This window comes from Bombina bombina, chromosome 8, assembly GCF_027579735.1.
Source record: "Bombina bombina isolate aBomBom1 chromosome 8, aBomBom1.pri, whole genome shotgun sequence".
NCBI classification, from domain to species: domain Eukaryota; kingdom Metazoa; phylum Chordata; class Amphibia; order Anura; family Bombinatoridae; genus Bombina; species Bombina bombina.
The window spans coordinates 316,600,057-316,619,921 of record NC_069506.1 but is presented as its reverse complement, the minus strand read 5'-3'; positions in this window follow the sequence as shown (position 1 = coordinate 316,619,921).

Here is a 19,865-nt window from a genome sequence, read left to right as displayed (position 1 = left end):
TTGTTGAAGAGTAAACCTAGGCTCATGAGCAGCAATGCACTACTGGGAAGCTAGCTGGTGATTGGTGTTGGCGCATATAGGTTTTGTTCTAACAGCAAAAGTCAATCTATTTGAAACTCTCATTGCCTTCAATAGATTGATTATGGACTTAACTTTAAGCTATGTGGGCTAATTTTGCCTTAGTTTTCCCCCAATCTCTATATAAGTTGGTGGGAGCTATCAAGTTTTTTCAATAATAAACTCCTTCAGAATAAAATTAATGCATACAAACTATATATATATATATATATATATATATATATATATATATATATATATATATATATATATATATATATATATATATATATATTCACATATGTGTTGGTGTGTATATTTATTTTTTATACCCAAACTGGAGGCCAGGGAATTTTTAACATATCTTAATTCTAATTATAAGGGTCTTAAAGGGATAGTCTAGTCAAAACCAAACCTGCACGGTTCACATAGAGCACGCAACTCCAAGCAACCCTCCAATCTATTTGCCTTATCAAACCTTCTTCGTTCTCTTGGCATCTCCACTTGAATGTAAGCCTAGGAGGCGGCTCATCCCTGGTTCAGAACCTGGGCAGTGCCTGCCTACCAGTGGCTACATTTAGACACCAATCAGAAAGCACCACCCAGGTGCCGAACCAAAAACGGTCCAGCTCCCATACGCACATTCCTGCCTTTTCAAACAAAGATACCAAAAGAACGAAGAAAAATCGACAACAGGAGCAAGCTAAAAAGTTGCTCAAAATTGCGTGCCCCATCCGAACCACAAAAGTTCAATCTCAACTTGACTGTCCCCTTAAGTTTTACCAATGAGTATAATAAGATGATGATACCATATCTGGATGTATCTTTGGAAGGTTAAAGTGAATGTAAATCTTCATGCCAAAGTGCCCAGTCCTTTTAAAAATCTGACCAAAAACAGGGGCACTCCCATGCGGAGCTTGCGGTTGTGCAAATGGACTGTTTGCGGTTGTTTGCGGTGCATTAAACGGGGAATTTGGTCTGTCACTGTGAGGCAGGCGTAACCCTTACACTACCTGATCGATACAACATCATACCTGATGTTTTAAAGCACGTTATTCCAAACAATTTAGGAATGTTAGGTGATTTATGCCCTTTATGGATTAAAACCAGACTCTGCATCAACTATGTAATTTTCCATGGGAGTTTTGCCATGGATCCCCCTCCGGCATGCCACAGTCCAGGTGTTAGTCCCCTTGAAACAACTTTTCCATCACTATTGTGGCCAGAAAGAGTCCCTGTGGGTTTTAAAATTCGCCTGGCTATTGAAGTCTATGGCGGTTCGGCCGGTTTGCCGGTTCGCGAACATTTGTGGAAGTTCGCGTTCGCCGTTCGCGAACGCAAAATTTTAGGTTCGCGACATCACTAGTTATTTCTAGTCATACAGGCTTGCCAAGCTTTAACCCTCATAGAGAGGTGGAAGATTAGGGGACGCTTAGCCATTTTTAATCACTTTGACTAAATCAAAAAGTCAATAAGTCATAAAGATTAAAGCTGTAACAAATCAGCGACTTATAATCCTTTAGAAAAAAATGATTAAATGATTTTACTACAAAAACCTCTATAGATTTTAATAATGAACATTTACATATGATATTTCCCCATTAAAGAGGGTATACACAATATACTGGGATCAACCAAAGGATAATAACTGAACAACCAGGAAGACCCGATATGATGATTAAATTAACCAATCCTAGAAGAGGTTAATATGAGATTACTCCAAAACATGCAGCAACACACAAACTGTATACCTTACTATCACTGAAATATTATTTCACTCATAACCCCACATATAACTTTTTTTACACAAGATTATTATAATATAACAATATATATTATTTTAAACACCAACAAAAAGAAAGTAGATACATCAAAATAAGAAGTTTCTAAAAGTCTAGGAATAAACAGCACAACTGTACATAAATGAAAACAAGGAGAAAAACAATATGCCAAAAATACAAAACACACTTTAATATGCTAAAAATCACACTCGTACAAGGGATCCCTTTAATATCACACAAATAAGGCCGGCTTAAGATAGTCTGGTGCACCAAGGAGAGGAATACGATGAAATGTAACTGATCCAATTTTAAATGTTATTTCCTTTGTATATAGGTAATCCAAAGTTAATAAGGCCAGCAATGTGTGATGAATAAGTTATAGATCCAAAGGTGCCACAAAGCCAGGTGAACCAGGCATTATCCCCACACAGAAATATGAAACAAACACGTAAGCATGGAAAGGAGGAGCCGTATATCTACGTGTATCAACAAGTGTGACCACCGTTGAAGCGTCCTCCAATGAAAAAAGTCAACAAGCTTTACCTGTATCTTTTACGCGAACGCTCCTCCTAACTTCACTGCTACCTGAACCAACCACTAGATGCTAATAATATAATTTAATTTAATAATCTTATATTCATTTTTAGTGTATGCAAATACATCATATTTAATTTAATAATGTAAAGTGCTACAGAACTTGCATAAGAAGTTATTAATTAATATATATATATATATATATATATATATATATATATATATATATATATATATATATATATATATAATAAGTTCAGACTAATGAGATTCCATTAAAAACAGGAAAATGGAGTGACAAATCGAAGGGGAAAAGCAGAAAGTGCAACATAACAAGAGATTAACCCAAGAAGGATGCAAATTCTAATTTTTCATTTAAGCCATTTGGGGATAGTGTGTCTAATTTGTATATCCATCTTGTTTCCTTCTGCAATAAGATTTTATCAATATCACTCCCTTGTGTACTTAATTTGACTGATTCTATTCCAATAAAACGGAGGTCATCCGTTTTTGATTTATAGAATTGGACAAAATGTCTAGCTACCAGGCTATCAATTTTAAAATCTTTTTTATCGTCTCTATGCTCTGTGATTTGAGAACGAAATTCTCTAAATGTTTTTCCCACATAGAAACATTTTCAAGAACAATATAAAAGATATATAACTCCTTTGGTGGAACAGTTTATAAAGGATTTAATCCTATGGCCCCCATTTAAGAAAGTCTGGCAGACCTGATCCGACAGAGCTGATCACAAGAGCTGCTGGTGCAACATCGATAGCCCGGTAGCTAGACATTTTGCCCAATTCCATAAAACAAAAACGGATGACCTCTGTTTTATTGGAGTAGAATCAGTCAAATTAAGTACACGAGGGGGTGACATTGATAAAATCTTATTGCAGAAGGAAACAAGATGGATATACAAATTAGACACACTATCCCTAAATGGCTTAAATGAAATATTAGAATTTGCATCCTTCTTGGGTTAATCTCTTGTTATGTTGCATTTTCTGCTTTTCCCCTTAGATTTGTCACTCCATTTTCCTGTTTTCAATGGAATCTCATTAGTCTGAACTTAATATATATATATATATATATATATATATATATATATATATATATATATATATTAATAACTTCTTATTCAAGTTCTGTAGCACTTTACATTATTAAATTAAATATGATGTATATGCATACACTAAAAATGAATATAAGATTCTTAAATTAAATTATATTATTAGCATCTAGTGGTTGGTTGAAGTGTGTGTGTGTTTTTAACTGATGGATTTATATAATTAGTATTTATGATATGAATTAACATTTACATTACATAAAATGCCTCATCAAATATATTCATCATTGTTGCGAATATGTTACTATTGAACATTTAATAACAAGTGGAATTGGTATAAGGATTTACAATGATCAAAATGAATTGACCAATAAGGATATGACTGTATGACGCCTGTATTCAATAAAAAGGCATAGTTTCCTAGATGACGTCAGCACCCGGAAGAAGCTCCATGCTGCAACATACGAAGGAGTGAAATGAGCGACTTGACTCGTCGGTGCTCAGCAGCTTGTGTACTACATGGGACCCCCCATGCCCAGGATCACCCAGGAAGAAAGCATGCTCAGGTAGCAGTGAAGTTAGGAGGAGCGTTCGCATAAAAGATACAGGTAAAGCTTGTTGACTTTTTTCGTTGGAGGACGCTTCAATGGTGGTCACACTTGTTGATACGCATAGGTATACGGCTCCTCCTTTCCATGCTTACATGTTTGTTTCATATTTCTGTGTGGGGATGATGCCTGGTTCACCTGGCTTTGTGGCACCTTTGGATCTATAACTTATTCATCATACATTGCTGGCCTCATTAACTTTGGATTACCTATATACAAAGGAAATAACATTTCAAATTGGATCAGTTAAATTTCATCATATTCCTCTCCTTGGTACCCCAGACCTTAAGATCTTAAGCCGGCCTTAAGTTATTTGTGTGATATTAAAGTGATCCCTTGTATGAGTGTGATTTTTAGCATATTAAAGTGTGTTTTGTATTTTTGGCATATTGTTTTTCTCCTTGTTTTCATTTATGTTGTACAGTTGTGCTGTTTATTCCTAGACTTTTAGAAGCTTCTTATTTTGAAGTATCTACTTTCTTTTTGTTGGTGTTTATATTCATTTTTCTAGGTAGCACCTGTTCAAAATTATATACATATTTACATATAACATTTAAAAGTGAGCTACCCATACATTTTAAAAAATTTCATATATATTATTTTACTTATTTTCCATGCTTCTCTTTATTTGGGAATGTGATTTAAAATAATTTCTACAGCTTCATATCTCGCAATAAGGGCACCAAAGACTTTATAATAGGAATAATACATTTGTATTGTTTTGATTGGAATTTTTATAAAATCAATGCAAATGCTTTTATTTCTCTCCATGTTGTGCCTTTCATAATACAAGTATAAGAGAAATAGCCTAATTATTATTATGTTATCTGTTTTTAGGATATAGGTTTGTCTACAGAATATCACACTTGTTTAATTTTTCTGACACAGCAGAAGTGAACTGATCACTGATTTCTCACCACAAATGTTGTTGCTATTGCTGGTCCAGTATTCCTATATTTTGCTTTTTATATTGTATCACTGTCATTACAAGGTGTTTTTTTTTCACTTCTAACTGGCATTATAACATGTGTATGTCATTTTACTATACAGTTATACATGATTCCTATTTTGTAACAATCATTATCACTACACCTATTATCTTTCATATGTCACTAGACAAACATGCCCTTTATCATCTAACATGTTTATAATAGCTATGAATGTATTGGCTGCCTTCATACATTGTGATAATTTCAAACACTAATACTCATAGTTCAATTTCTGTCAAGATTACTTAATATATGTGTATGTTATAGTAATGCTAATTTTTAAAACAGCTATTTAAAAACTATAACTTTATAGAACATATATTGTTATTATAATTTTCAGTGGGATAAAGAGTATATTTCAATTTGAATTGGGTATATATCAACATTTAATTTCTTTCTAAGTTGTTATCCTTTTAGGATTTCCCTCTATTCTTTACTGTTTCCTCTTTATCCTGCTCTCTAAACCAACACACTTGACCCCAAGGCCGGCTCAAGATACTGTGCTGTCTGGGTCTGAGAATAAAATGAGCCCCCCTCCAGTAGTAACATTACTGATTAGCAATATCAACTTGCTAGCCTGGCCGCTGACCTTCCTAAGTGTACCTGCATGCAACCAATGGAAGGAAGTTTAGGAAGAGATGCACTTGAATGTCACCCATGACCAGTTATGTGTCTTTGTGCAGGATGAGGTTATACTGCTGGGAGCCTGTGACTTCCCCCATGGAGACAGAGGACAGGAGTGGTCTGGCTCTAACAGTGACTGAATCAGTCACCGAGGTGCTGCCCCTTGTCAAGTGCTGCCTTTGTCCGCTAGACCCACTTGGTCCTATGGTTAAGCCGGCCCTGAGCCCCCTCCCTCACAACAAATATTTCCTTTTTCTTTAACTGCTCCCTATATTTCCCTCCCCATTTTTGTCATATTCTTTCCCAAAATCCATAAGATTTACCCGATCAGGTGATCTAGATCTGGCTTGTGCCAGAGGTAAATCATGTCTGAATGTAAAACCTGGTGTCTGATGGAGTGTACGCGAGTTCCATGCCTCCTCTAGTCTCTGAATATTGCTGCATCCCTGGGTAAAGACTGACCTAATTTAAAAGATCAAAAATATTCCAGAGGTGGTCAATTTTCTAAATAAATGTAAAGGAAGGGAGCTGGTTTGATATTATATGATTAGCTAAAGAGCATTCTGATTTTTATATTTTATTTTTTTATTAAAACATATGCACCTCTTTCCCACATTAGTTTCCTGTGACTGAATAATTGTTGTAGACCATTTGTGTTGACATTTTGGGTCTAACACTCCTATACACATCAATGTATATATTTAGTTGTGTATTTGGTATGTTGGTTCCTCGCCTTACCTCTTACTGAAGCACTTTCCATAGCTTTTATTTGAAGATCAGATACTCATATGTGTATGTTTCTAATAGGCGTGAAATAAAAGAATATCTTTGCGTGTTATTTGGTTTTTGAAGATAATTGAAACTCTATTTCTTTGTGCATGCTGCCATGTTGAATAAAAATCTTAATTCAGTATGAAAAAGCTGTCATGGTAATAGTATTTCGACTGGCCTGGCACAAATTCTGCGCCTCTGTTGCTGACACTGTAATCATCTGAAGGTTATGAACCCCCGTTTCACCATGAAATTGAATTGCTGCACTTATTGATGTCTATACATTGAGATGAAAATAGAAAATATGATGCTCTCAAGTCATGAAACCCAAACTTTGTATGTGACAAATAAATAGTTTTATGGCAAAAATATGGGGTTCTGTTTTTCTACGTCTTGCTTGTGATATTCTACTTTTAGACCTTAATAAATAAAGTAGATAAATATATACAAATATTCAGGCAATTTATTTTTACTATTGTTTTTTTTTCTATTGCCATTTTTTAATTGAAGCGTTAAAGAGACATTTTTTGTCAAAAATCAACTGTACACAGATTAATTACATTTTTGAATAGAAACCTAATTACAATATTCATGTATTGGCAAAAATGTTTTTAGTAAAATTTATCACTTTTTTAGTGTTAGCATTTTTCTCTGCATGTGAAGCATAGCTAGATATTGTCAGTGCACCCACATTTTAAATACTACAGCTGCCCAGAGAGCCAGTGGGGCTTGTATCATGTCAGCAATTAAAAATAGTCATTACCAGATGATACGAGCACCTTAGGTTCTCTGTGAAAGTGCTGAGTCTAAAATGCTGGAGAACGGTTCATATTTAAATACACCTTTGACACAGCTATAGCTTTTATAAAGAGCATTTTTGCTAATATGTGTATATCACAAAAATGTTTCGCTCAGACTTCCGGTGGGCGGGCCAAGGGAGAAGCAGCAGGCGAAGGGAGCTCTGCACAAAGCCGCATAGAAACCTAACTTTAAAACCAATTCTAGGCTGCCCTTTGCCTTGCTGTTACAACCCCTGTGGCCACTAATAATTCCTAGACAGAGTTTGCTGTCCGGAGTGGAGGTGAAGTGTGAGAGACTCCCTTCACACTTATTACAGGAGCTGTACACCGCTCCCCCACGGAGGGCCAACAACAAGAAGCGCTGAAGTGGCGCACCGCAAGTACACAGCACGGGAGGCTGTAAAAAGACCCGCTTACTAACACAGACGGCTGGTGGAATCCGGAGGGTGACCGGTCTCGTTAAGGAGACACTTGCTGGGAGGAAAGCGCCATCGAGTCCCCACGTGGATCACAGCCTGCTTCTGCCGCCACACCGCTGCAAGGACTGTTGCCCGCATTGCTCCGGAGGCTCGCTGTCTACCAGACTGAGAAGCAGACTTGCTGGGCACTGACCCCGACATCGGCAGGCCTGTTTGGGCTAAACACACCGGAGTGGAGGACACAGAGGGAGTCTCGGCTGGCGCGAAAACAGGCGCCATCTTGAAAGTGAGGCTTCCAACCCTTGCAGGCGATTGCAGGCTCCGGAGTACAGAAGGGGTAAAGTATCACACCCAAATACTGCTAGAGGAACTTTTACTAGCAATAACACCTTTGTTTATTGGGACACATGAGCATATTAATATCCCCCTAAGTTATCTGAGGGTTTGAAGACACGGGCCCTATTGTAACTCTTGTCACAGCATTTAACACATCTCTTGCTACGAACACTGGGCATACCTCTGTGAAGGAGACAAGTATCTTTACCTAACGTATCTGACAGGGCTGCCTGCACAATATACCTCAAAGGTCACTACTGAGGCCAGGAAACTTGGATCTTAGAAGGCCTTCTATAGACAGTGCTTAACTTTTTGGGTTCATTATTCGGCCCAACTAATGGGCCCTTTTCATATCCTGTAGTGAAGTTATACAACCCCTGCCATATTACTACATCGCCAATTGCAGGCATTGGGCCTGCCCTTGTGCGGGAAGAGGAATCCTTGTCTTGAAAAAGGGGAAAAAATAAAAAGAGAAAAGTAACAGTACTAAATACGCAACAGCCCTCAGGGGACACTACTAGGGGCGGGAACCTTGGATTCTGCAGGACCTTACACAGACAGAGTTTGTGGGCAATTTACACTTTAACCTTTGGGTACATCATTCAGACCCACCAATCTGCCCCTCTCATTGCATATCTGGCAGTAAAACTGTACAATCAGTCAACGCTGATATCTCGAGCACATAGATAAGTGAACATTGGGCCTATACCCCCCTGAGGGGACGCATAAAGGTTGCTGCGCTGATGAACTTGTGCTACCTCCCATCTGCACTAGAGGGAAGAGGAACTGTATTATTTATAATCACTGTTGTGCTAAATACATGCATTAACCCATGCTTTTCTCCCATGTTAGGAAACTGTTATCTTCCACTAGATAACCCACAGATACTGTGTTACATATTGGTTGAAAGTGGTTTAATGGTTGGCTGATAGAACACTATTGGTATTTATAATTATTCTTGTCATTCCCTGAGGTGTATGGAGTGACACGTAGTCAGTACCCCACACGCCACTCAGGTCAGCGGATTTGGTCTCTCCTATTTTTACACCAGGACTGTGCAATTAGATAGCCCGGTCACCCTAAGTTAACCCTTAAGAGATCTTTTGTCCCCCTACCCTTTCGAAGGGGCATTAGCAAACCGCTGCGCTGACAGGCCTGTCTTGGTACCCTCCTTTCTTGGAAGGAGAGAAGCTGTACAATCCCCACTGCACTGCCTGTTTACCCCAACACATGGTTTTCTTCACTGACAAGACTTTACAGTCATTCTTGAAATTATTCGCACACACTGCTCCATTTATTGGTTAACACGGGTTTAATAGTCTGCTGTTAGAATACCAACTACATATGTAAACTGTCTTGTCATTTTCAGAGGTATATGGATAAATTCTTAACCAACTCCCCAATGGCAAGTCGTAGCAAAACGGGCTCTGGCAGAAACAAATCTGGAGCTGACCCCTCCGGCCTAGGGACTAGTACTGAAACCTGCTCAGAGAATGGGTCACTTGACACACACCCTATTGTTAAGCAGATATCTTTACTGTTTATGCCCAAAATTGACAACCTGCAGAGGGGGGTTGATACCCTCACAGACGATGTTAAACAGTCCTCCACACGTGTAGCAGAGGCGGAGAATAGAATCTCTGACCTGGAGGATTCTAATGTGTCAAACTCCAACAAAATTGAATCCTTAGAAAGACAAGCCACGACCCTGCAGTTAAAAATAGACGACCTAGAAAATAGGTCAAGACGCAATAATGTGCGCCTCTTGGGTCTACCTGAGTCAGTAAAGCAAGCAGATATCATCCACTTTGTTGAAAATACACTCCCCTCATTGTTAGGGATTCCCACTCAGGATTTTAAAGGTGGAGTAGAACGAGCTCATAGAGTAGGCCCCGAGAGGGTTAACTTAGATGATTTGCCCCAACCCCGGTCAATCATGATCAAGTTTCTCCACTTCCAGACTAAGACGGCATTGTTAAGAGCTTACAGAAAAATGGACAATGTGATGTATGAAAATGCACGCTTGCTCCTATTTCAGGATTTCTCGGTGGATCTTATGAAACGCCGAAGGGAATTCTCACCAATTTGTTCAAAACTTCATAGAGAGGGCAGACAAGCCTTCTTACTTTACCCAGCCAGGCTTAAAATCATGACCCCAAGAGGCCCAACATTTTTTGATACCCCGACCGCGGCCCAACACTTCCTAGAGGGCGGGGGGGCTTCTCCATGCAGTCCACGACAGAATCACCCAAGAGGGGAAGAGGGTTGAAAGCAATAGTGGATTGAGAGACACTCCCTTTAAATAGGGACTAACATTAGATTTTAAGTTAAAAATCTATCCTGATGGCTACAGAAACAATTGACAAAGGGTCTGCGTCTACACGCAGACACAGAGTTCTAGAGTTAAAGTTAAGTTTGAGTTTTGTATGTTTATATGTTATTATAGGTTGCCTTCACGCTCCAGGGCATTTGGAATGCATGAGTGGAAGATGTAGAGCGTCTGTGTGTGAGCACAGATGGGATATAGGCTCTCCTAAGCCACTTCTCTTTGAAGCACCCCAAGCACTAGGTTTCTCAAAGTATGCTGTGCGGATGAAAGATTTGATATGCTCACTTGGTTGCTGGAATGAAGTAAACTGTCAATTTGAAGCCTTATTGTTCTGTAGCACTTTTACCCATATGCCTCAATTGCAGGTTGCAATATACTTAGACACAGTCAAGTCTGTGGAAACTATGTCATCCTGTCTGAAAATTCTTCTTGTTTTTTGTATGTTTCTACACTTGTGTATCAACCAGTTCATGACATATGTTAAGGTAATAGACCCTCTTTGTCTCCCCACTGTAGAATCACCTTCAATTCAAGTTGCTAATAATGTTTTGCTTATGCTTCCACACTTGCACGTTACACAGCTCCTGCAATATATCAGGGTAACACATCCTCTTTGTTTCCCCACTTTAGAGCTACTTCTAATCCAAGCTGCTAATGGGGACCTGGCGGTGGTTCACTGTGGTAGAGGACTGAACCGGGAGTCTAACTACTGTGGTGAGATTTTTTTTTTTTTTTTTTTCTCTTCTTCTCCTTCTCTCTCTTTTTTTTTTTTTTTTTTTTTCCTCTTCTCCCACCCCCTCTGCCCTCCTCCCTCCATACCCTTACTCTTGGAGCACTACATACACACCTTCACCTCAGTTGTCAAAATACACTACAAGATCCAACTAGTAGATAAGATTTAATCTCTACTCCTGGAACATTGGGGGTATCCATTCCCCAATAAAAAGAAAAACAATACTCACACAACTTAGGAAAAAGAAGGCAGAGATTGCATTCCTTCAAGAGACTCACCTCTTGGATTCAGAGCATGAGAAGTTAAGGGCGAACTGGGTAGGGAGAGTTGAATACGCCTCGTATAGTTCAGCCAGTAGAGGGGTTGCAATACTCCTAGGTAAAAGACTGGAGTATGAGGTCAGGGAGGTGCTTAAAGATCCGGAAGGCAGATACATAATAGTGCAAATATGTGTTGCAGAACAAATTTACACATTGTGCAACATCTACGGCCCGAACTTAAAAGATAGAGGATTCTGGAATGCCATTGTGGCGATCCTCTCTCCCTACATCGGTACACATATCATACTGGGAGGTGACTTTAACCTCACTCCTAATTCTCACTGTGATAGGTTAAGAGGGACACATAGTGGGAAAACCAGAAAGACAAGTAGACCCTCAGAAAAATTTGAAAAAGACATTTTTTCACAGCTGGGAAGTTCCCTGGATGTGGTGGACATATGGAGGCAATTGAACCCGGATGGGAAAGATTATACCTGTGCGTCGCGCTCGTCTCCCTCTATGTCCCGCATTGATCTGTTTCTAATATCCAACTCTCTCATTGCGCGTATCATAGACACAAAAATTGGGGAAGTGGCGGTTTCCGATCACGCACCCATAGCACTCTTCATAGATAAGAACCAGTCAGTCAGCAACAGACGTACCCTTAGATTCCCAAAACACCTACTGTACTCCCAAGAATTCCAGAACTACCTAATTCACTGCTTGGATGACTACCGGGGGAATAATGCTCAGCATATAGATTCACCGGAATTATTCTGGGTGACAGCTAAGGCGGTCTTGTCGGGCAACATTGTTGCCTACCTGGCGCGTAGGAAAAAACAATATACAGAAAAAATTGGGAAGCTGAGGGAGCGCTTGGCGGAGACGTATCGCACCTATTGTGCGACCCCATCCCGTCTCAATTATCACAATTACACTGATACAAAAAAAGAATATGATGCCTTACTGGCCAACCAGGCCTCACAGGCTCTTCTGCGAAACAGGGGTAAATACTATAGATTTGGGGATAAGTCGAGGAAGCTCATGGCTGCTTTAGTGAATATGAACACGTCCTCTAAACATGTTGCAGCCCTGAAAAGTAGGGGCAAGCTTGTGAAGGATGCTAAATCAATAGCAGAGGCATTTGCATCCTACTACTCCTCTCTATATACCAGTGAGGGTTCCCCAGGCACTGAGCTAAGAGACAAATTTTGGGACAACATCAACATCCCACAAATTTCAGAATCTCAACTGGAGAAGCTAAATGCCCACATAGGAGAGGAGGAGATTCAGAGGACGATAATGTCCATGTCACTGGGTAAAGCCTCGGGCCCGGACGGATTACCGATAGAATTCTATCGGCTCCTGAAGGAACAGGTTTCCACGACATTGGCAAACTTGTATGCCACTTACTTTGAGGGGGAGAGAGCTCCGGTATCAGAATTCTCAGCGGCATATATCACCCTAATACCCAAGCCAGGGAAAGACACCGTATTACCAGAATCCTACCGTCCGATCTCCTTACTAAACTCGGACTACAAGATATTAACTAAATTATTGGCAGAAAGACTAAAATTTATATTGCCTGACATTATACACATGGATCAAACGGGATTCATGTATGCAAGATCGTCAGTGGTCAATGTTCGCAGGGTCCTGCAGGTCATCCAACACTTTTGGACCGCGAGGGGAGATGGTGAGGGGAGAAGTGGCACGGAGGCCTTCCTGCTGTCCCTCGACGCAGAGAAGGCCTTTGACCGAGTGGAGTGGGACCACCTTTTCTACGCCATGGCTAAGGCTCACTTCTCTGGCCCATTTTTGACTTTTATTAAAAATCTGTACCGAGCCCCCTTTGCTAATATACTAGTCAACAATATATTCTCAGAGAACATTTACTTACAAAGGGGAACCCGACAGGGCTGCCCCTTATCACCCCTCCTCTTTAATGTTGCCCTCGAACCATTGGCTATCAAGCTAAAACAGGTCTTCCCTGGCATAGATTTGGCGGGACACCCACAACATCTAGCGTTATACGCGAATGATATGCTCTTGTTTGTACAAAATCCGCGCACACATATACCGCGTATTCTGGAGACTCTCACTGATTTCGGCCTGTTATCCGGCTATAAAGTTAATATGCATAAATCGGAGATCCTATGGCTTCTCAGAAAAGCTAGTACTGATGGGGATTTCCCGTTCTCAGTGGCTAAACATGATATCACCTATCTTGGCATTAAGATCTCCGCTAACCCCAATAAATTGTACGCCAATAATCTGGCACCTATGTGTGCAAAATTACAGGCGCAGATGAATGGCTGGAGATCGCTACCCCTTTCACTCTCAGGTAGGATCAACCTCCTCAAAATGGTGATACTCCCTCGCCTGCTCTATCCTCTTCTTATGCTCCCCCTGCTCCTAAGCAAAACGGATGTCAAAATGCTTAATTCGGCAGCGACTCGCTTCATTTGGAAGGGAGGTAAGCCACGAATCTCGAGGGACAAACTGAGCATGGGTTTTCTCAACGGGGGACTGGCTTTGCCAGACTTCAGATTGTATAATTGGGCGGCTTTAATACGCCTGGTGTTGGACTGGCAGGTGGGAACTCACCACTTTTGTCGGCCCTCCCTGGAGCAGGTGGTTCTGGGAGACATCTCCTTAGCGTACCTACCTCATGTTTCGAACATGAAATCTGTGAAGGCTCTGGGCCTTAATATGCTGTTCAGCGAACCATTAAAGGCTTGGCACCAGGCTCATAAGTTCCTGAAGAAATCCTGCCATGTTTCAAGCTACCTACCTATTGTCAAAAACCCAGACTTCCCGGCAGGTTCGGAAACTCAAACTTTCTTGGTCTGGGAACAGAAAGGACTGAGATCACTTAAACAATTATTAGTCCCGCTCACAAAGGAGGTAAAAAATTTTGGTACCTTACAGAGAGAGTTTGGGATACCAAGAACACACTTCTTTGCCTTCCTACAAGTGCGCCACTATATCAATACCCTGCTTCGGAGCGCGCCGGAATTTTGGGAGGGTTCTCCCTTCCGCATCACACAAACATTGTATAAAATGGGTAAGTTTTCCTTATCTGAAATATATCAGACTCTTCTACAACAACGAGCGCAGAGCACGAGGGACTCAATGCTTGTGGGATGGGCTCGAGAGGGAATTGGTGACATTACGTGGGAGGACATGAGAGGAGGTCTCGAAAAAACGAAATCAGCCACATTGTCCGCCATGTTCAGGGAATCCCAGATACGCTTCCTTCATAAGGCCTATCTCACTCCGAGAATACTCGCCAAATGGGTGACCACACGCCCTAATAAATGCGTGAGATGTGCGATAGAGGCACCTACTCTCTTACATTATATGTGGGAATGTCCAGCAGTCAGACAATACTGGGGTAAAATACAATATTGGATTCACCAGTCCTTACAGATACACCTCATACTCCGCCCAGAAACTATTCTGTTTTTACACTGGGACCCACACCACAGACAACAAGATGCTGTACTGAGTCTAGTAATATTGTTAGCTAGAAAATGTATCTTAAAAAACTGGACGGTAAGGAAAAGCCCTTCTTTTGCGAGCTTTAGGAATCTACTCAGATCACAGATATTTACGGAACAAATGGATGTTAGGATGGATGTTCAGAATAGGCTGGGCCTCTTTCTACGTAAATGGCGTAGGCTCATACTTACCTTTGAACTAGAGATCCAAAGGCTAATCTTGACGCCATTTAAAGACTCAGTTCTCTTCACAGAGGCAGAACTGAGGGGGGAGTGGACACATTTATTCTAAGTCACAATAAGCACATATGTGGGATGATTCTTCCTTCTCCCTCTCCCCTCCTTTCTCCATCCCTTCTACATTCCCATCGTTTCCCCCCCTTTTTTTTTTTTTTTTTCCCGCCGCTAGGCCCCAGAAGCAGCAGCAACAACTTTGGAGTAGGTTTAGTTATGTTGTGTTAATAGTTAGGTTAGATAAGATTTAGATTGAGTTTTAAATATGATAAAGGTAATGGAAAAAGAATACGTCTGAGAAGTGTGATCACACTGGCCTGAAAAATATTACTTGCCATAAATTTCAAGTGCGGATGAGGGAGGAAAATATCATGTTCTCACCCAACTGATACTAATGTGAATCATTATGTGTATACTGTAAGGTTCAGCGTATAATTTGTAATGGATGTTGTAAACTGTATCATATGTGATTGCATCCGCACAAATTGTAAACGATAAGAATGTGTGTATTGCTTTCTTGGACAACAATAAAAAGATATTTAAAAAAAAAAAAAAAAAATGTTTTGCTCAATACTGAAATGCATTCATTAATATAAAGTAAGATTTCAATGCATAATAGAATTGTCTACTTTGAAGCTTTGCGATATACTTTTGGTGAAAGAAAAAAAAGGCTGATTAGGGTTTTATTTTAACTGTGAAATCAATGTAGTTTAGATGCCCACAATCCAAGGGAGCAGCAAATTCCACACTAGGGGGCACAATATAATAAGCAGCAAGGAATTGTTACATAACCAGTGTCATTACATATATATATATATATATATATATATATATATATATATATATATATATATATATATATATATATATATATAAAACATCCAGAATTAGTTTCTAAAAGCTTACAAAAAGGTCTGTTGAAAGAAAATAATGCCATTAAAGGGACACTTAAATCAAAATTAAACTTTCATTATTCAGATAGAGCACACAATTTTAAATAACTTTCCAAATCACTTCCATTATCTAACTGTGCACAATTTTTTTTTTTATATGAACACTTTGAGGCACCAGCTCCTTCTGAGCATGTGCAAGATTCACAGAATAAACATATATGCATTTTGTGATTGGCTAATAGCTGTCACATGATGTAGTGGGAGGGAAAATAGAACTAACTTTAAATGTGAAAGAAAGAAATCTACTAATTTGAAATGTCAACTAAGTTCTTTTGCACTGTCTTTTTATTATGCATTTAATGATTATGCATATCTGCTGTGTTTAGTGGTTCATTTAAAGTAAAATAATCTAGAGTTGAAAAATAAATCATACATTCAAACTGTTCCTCTTTAACACCTTGCAGACAAATCACTCTGTAAAGTCAATAACAAATACATAAGGGGCACCACAAAGTGTGTAGCATATTCTTAATAGGCCGGTGAGGTAGCTCAGTTGTTAAATTCCCTGACTACTAAAAAGCCTGTTTAAAAGATCCAAGGTCACAAATCCTGGCAGGGCCCACTCAGCCCTTCATCCTTTAGAGGTCAATACGGATGAAATTGGGTAATAATAACAACTATTACTATTCAGCTGCCGATATGGTTAATTCCAAGGGCTGAAAAAGTCCCAGTGGGAGAAAGGTGCTATATAAATACTAGTTATTATTATAAGAAATATAAGATATGCTATATCCAACTCAGAAGTGTGAAGCAGGTGCTAATAACAGAATACTGGTCTCCCAGCTAGACTGACCCTTCTCTTTCGCAGCACTTTTGATACTTCAGATGGAAGTAAAAAGGTAACTGTTCTACAAGCATAACAATAATAGTGATCTGAAATCATCAAAACATATTAAAAACAAGCAACTTGTTTCAAAGCCCTGTTTGTTAAGCTTAAAGGGACACTGAACCCACATTTTTTATTTTATGATTCAGATAGAGCATGCAATTTTAAGCAACTTTTTAATTTACTCCTACTTTCAATTTTTCTTTCGTCCTCTTGGTATCTTTACGAGCCGCCCCATCTTTGGTTCAGCACCTAGGTTGTTCTTGCCGATTAAGTGGCTAAATGGTATTCACCAATCAGCAAGTGCTGTCCAGGGTTCTGAACCAAAAGTGGGCCGGCTCGTAAGTTTACATTCCTGCTTTTTCAATTAAAGATAGCTAGAAAACAAAGAAAAATTGATAATAGGAGTAAATTAGAAAGTTGCTTAAAATTGCATGCTCTGTCTGAATCATAAAATAAACCATTTGGGTTCAGTATCCCTTTAAAGGGACAGCCAACAGATATGGCTGAGAAATAAATATGTTTTGATCATATTAAATACATTTTTATGATGTCATAACTGTGGTTGAAACCTTTAATGGTTTCCAATGAGCTTCCAGCTAAAATATTTGAGGCAACAGGAACTGATAGACAGGATGTTCAGTCTAGCTGGGGGATGGACGGCCAGCATGTTGTTATTATAAATATAGCTTCATACTTGTGAGGCAGATATATCATATCTTATATTTCCTATTTTTAAAGGGACATCAAAACCATCATTTTTCTTTCATGTTTCAGAGAGAACGTGATTTTAAATAACTTTTCTACTATTAATTTGCTTGATATCAGCTAGCTGCTGATTGGTCGCTGCACATGAATTCATCTTGTTATTTGTTCCCCATATGTATTCAGCTAGCTCACAGTAGTGAATTACTGCTCCTTCCCCAAAGGATACCAAGAGAATGAAGCTACCTTGATAATAAAAGCGAGTTGTATAAAAACACATGCGCTATCTAAATAATGAAAGAAATGTTTGTGGTTTTATGTCCCTTTAAGAATATACCACACTGCGTGGCACCTTTTCTGTGTATTTGTCAGATTGATACATGCTAATCTGGAGGATGTAGACCCTCGTGTTATGGTATATGTTCTTTGCATGCCCTTGATTGGCTGCCATTCATACTCATGGAGTGTACACATCAGTCAGAAGCTTTGCAATACTCTAAGGACTAGATTACAAGTGAAGAGCTAATTTAATGTGCGCCTGTAAAGGGACAAATTCCCCAATTACGGGCGCACATTAAACAACCAGCCATTACAAGAGGCTGGTTAATGCTCCAGCAAGCTCATTGTAGCACTTTGCACTAATTGAAATTAAACAGAGATCAGACTTCTGGTTAATTAACAAAATGTCCCCCAATTGCCCCCAAAATAAAGTGTACTGTTCCTTTATTAAAATAAAAAATATGAGCTTCTAATTTTTTTTACAAAAAAATATCTGCACAAAGCAGTTATATGTAGTTAAAGTGAGGGGATGTGGGGTGTTAGAAAAAAAGGCACTAAAAAGTACCTTTACATTAAAGTCTATGGGGACTGTTTTTACTTGAAATATATTTGCAAATGCTTATATACATATACAGTATATTTATGCAAAAAGAGACAATAATTTGGTGGTAGATTTAGCGCTAGTTTTACGGTAAGTAGAACTAGTCCCCAGAGTGATTGAGTAATGTAGTAAAAAATATTACCTTTTTATTTACTGTATATTCTGGCTCACTTTTGGGGGGACTTATTTTGCCTTGTGTGTGTAGTGTGAGTCTATATTAGTCCGTTTAGTTAACTGGAAGATAATAAAGTCTTAAAGTCTTAGAGAATATGGAAGATGTGAGAAACGGTGTCTGAACAAGAGAACCCTGCACTGCTGTCTTCTGCCAGACTAATCCTTCAGTGCCACTCTTGCAGAAAGTCTTAGATAAATGTTCAAATATGAAGAGGATGTAAACTGCGCTCAGGGGGATGAAAGGACTGAGTGAAGATTTTTTTGGGAGGGGAGAAAAACGAGATGAGATTTATAGTGCAGTATATCCAAAAATACAATGATATCATGATTCAGAAATAGCATACAATTTCAAGCAACTTTGTAATTTACTCCTGCTATAAATCTTTCTTTGTTCTCTTGCTATCTGAAAAGCAGGAATGTAAAGCGTAGGGGCCGGCCTATATTTTGGTTCAGCACCCAGGTATCACTTGATGATTGGTGGCTAAGGGCTGGATTTAACAAGCAGCGGATACTGCTGTGTCTGCCCGAGGTTTCAGATCCGTCTGAAACCTAAGTTAAGGAGCAGCAGTCATAAGAAATCATCCCGATCTGATACGATTGGGATGATTGATACCACCTGCTAGTGGCCGATTGGCCGCAAATGTGCAGGGGGCGGCATTGCACAAGCATTTCACAAGAGATAATTGTGCAATAATACATTTAGCAACGTCAGGCGGACATAATTTGCTACTTTGAATCATGTCCACCCGCCATTTGATAAATTGGCCCCTAAATGCTATCTATATCGCACTGTTTAACTGTGAAAAACTGTAAAAATGCGCTGAGAATCAGATCTCTCTTTCCCTCCCGACATCATATACATATATATTTTACATTTTACAACGGTGCACGACTTCCCCTCTGTGCCGCACTAGGTTCTTTGCTGTGTCTCACAGCATCAGAACGAGGCTCCCATTTGAGCCTATGAAAGCGCACTTGTGCGCACAATGCTCCCAGGCAATGCAAACGTGAGGTCGCATTTACATTGCACTTTACTTGTAATACCAGCCGACATTTGCGTGCCCTAGTATTACTGAGTGGAGTGCAAATATTGCGCTTGCGTAAATTATATTTTGCGTTACACTCGTAATCTTGCCCTATAATGGAAAACCTTGTGCCCTGCTCTAATCCAGATATTAAAAAAGACTAGACAAAAAAAAAGTGGGCGTGGCCTCTGTGAAGGGTCGTACAATGTGGGAGCTACGGCTTTCTTCTTAATTACAATTTAAACTGAATTCTCT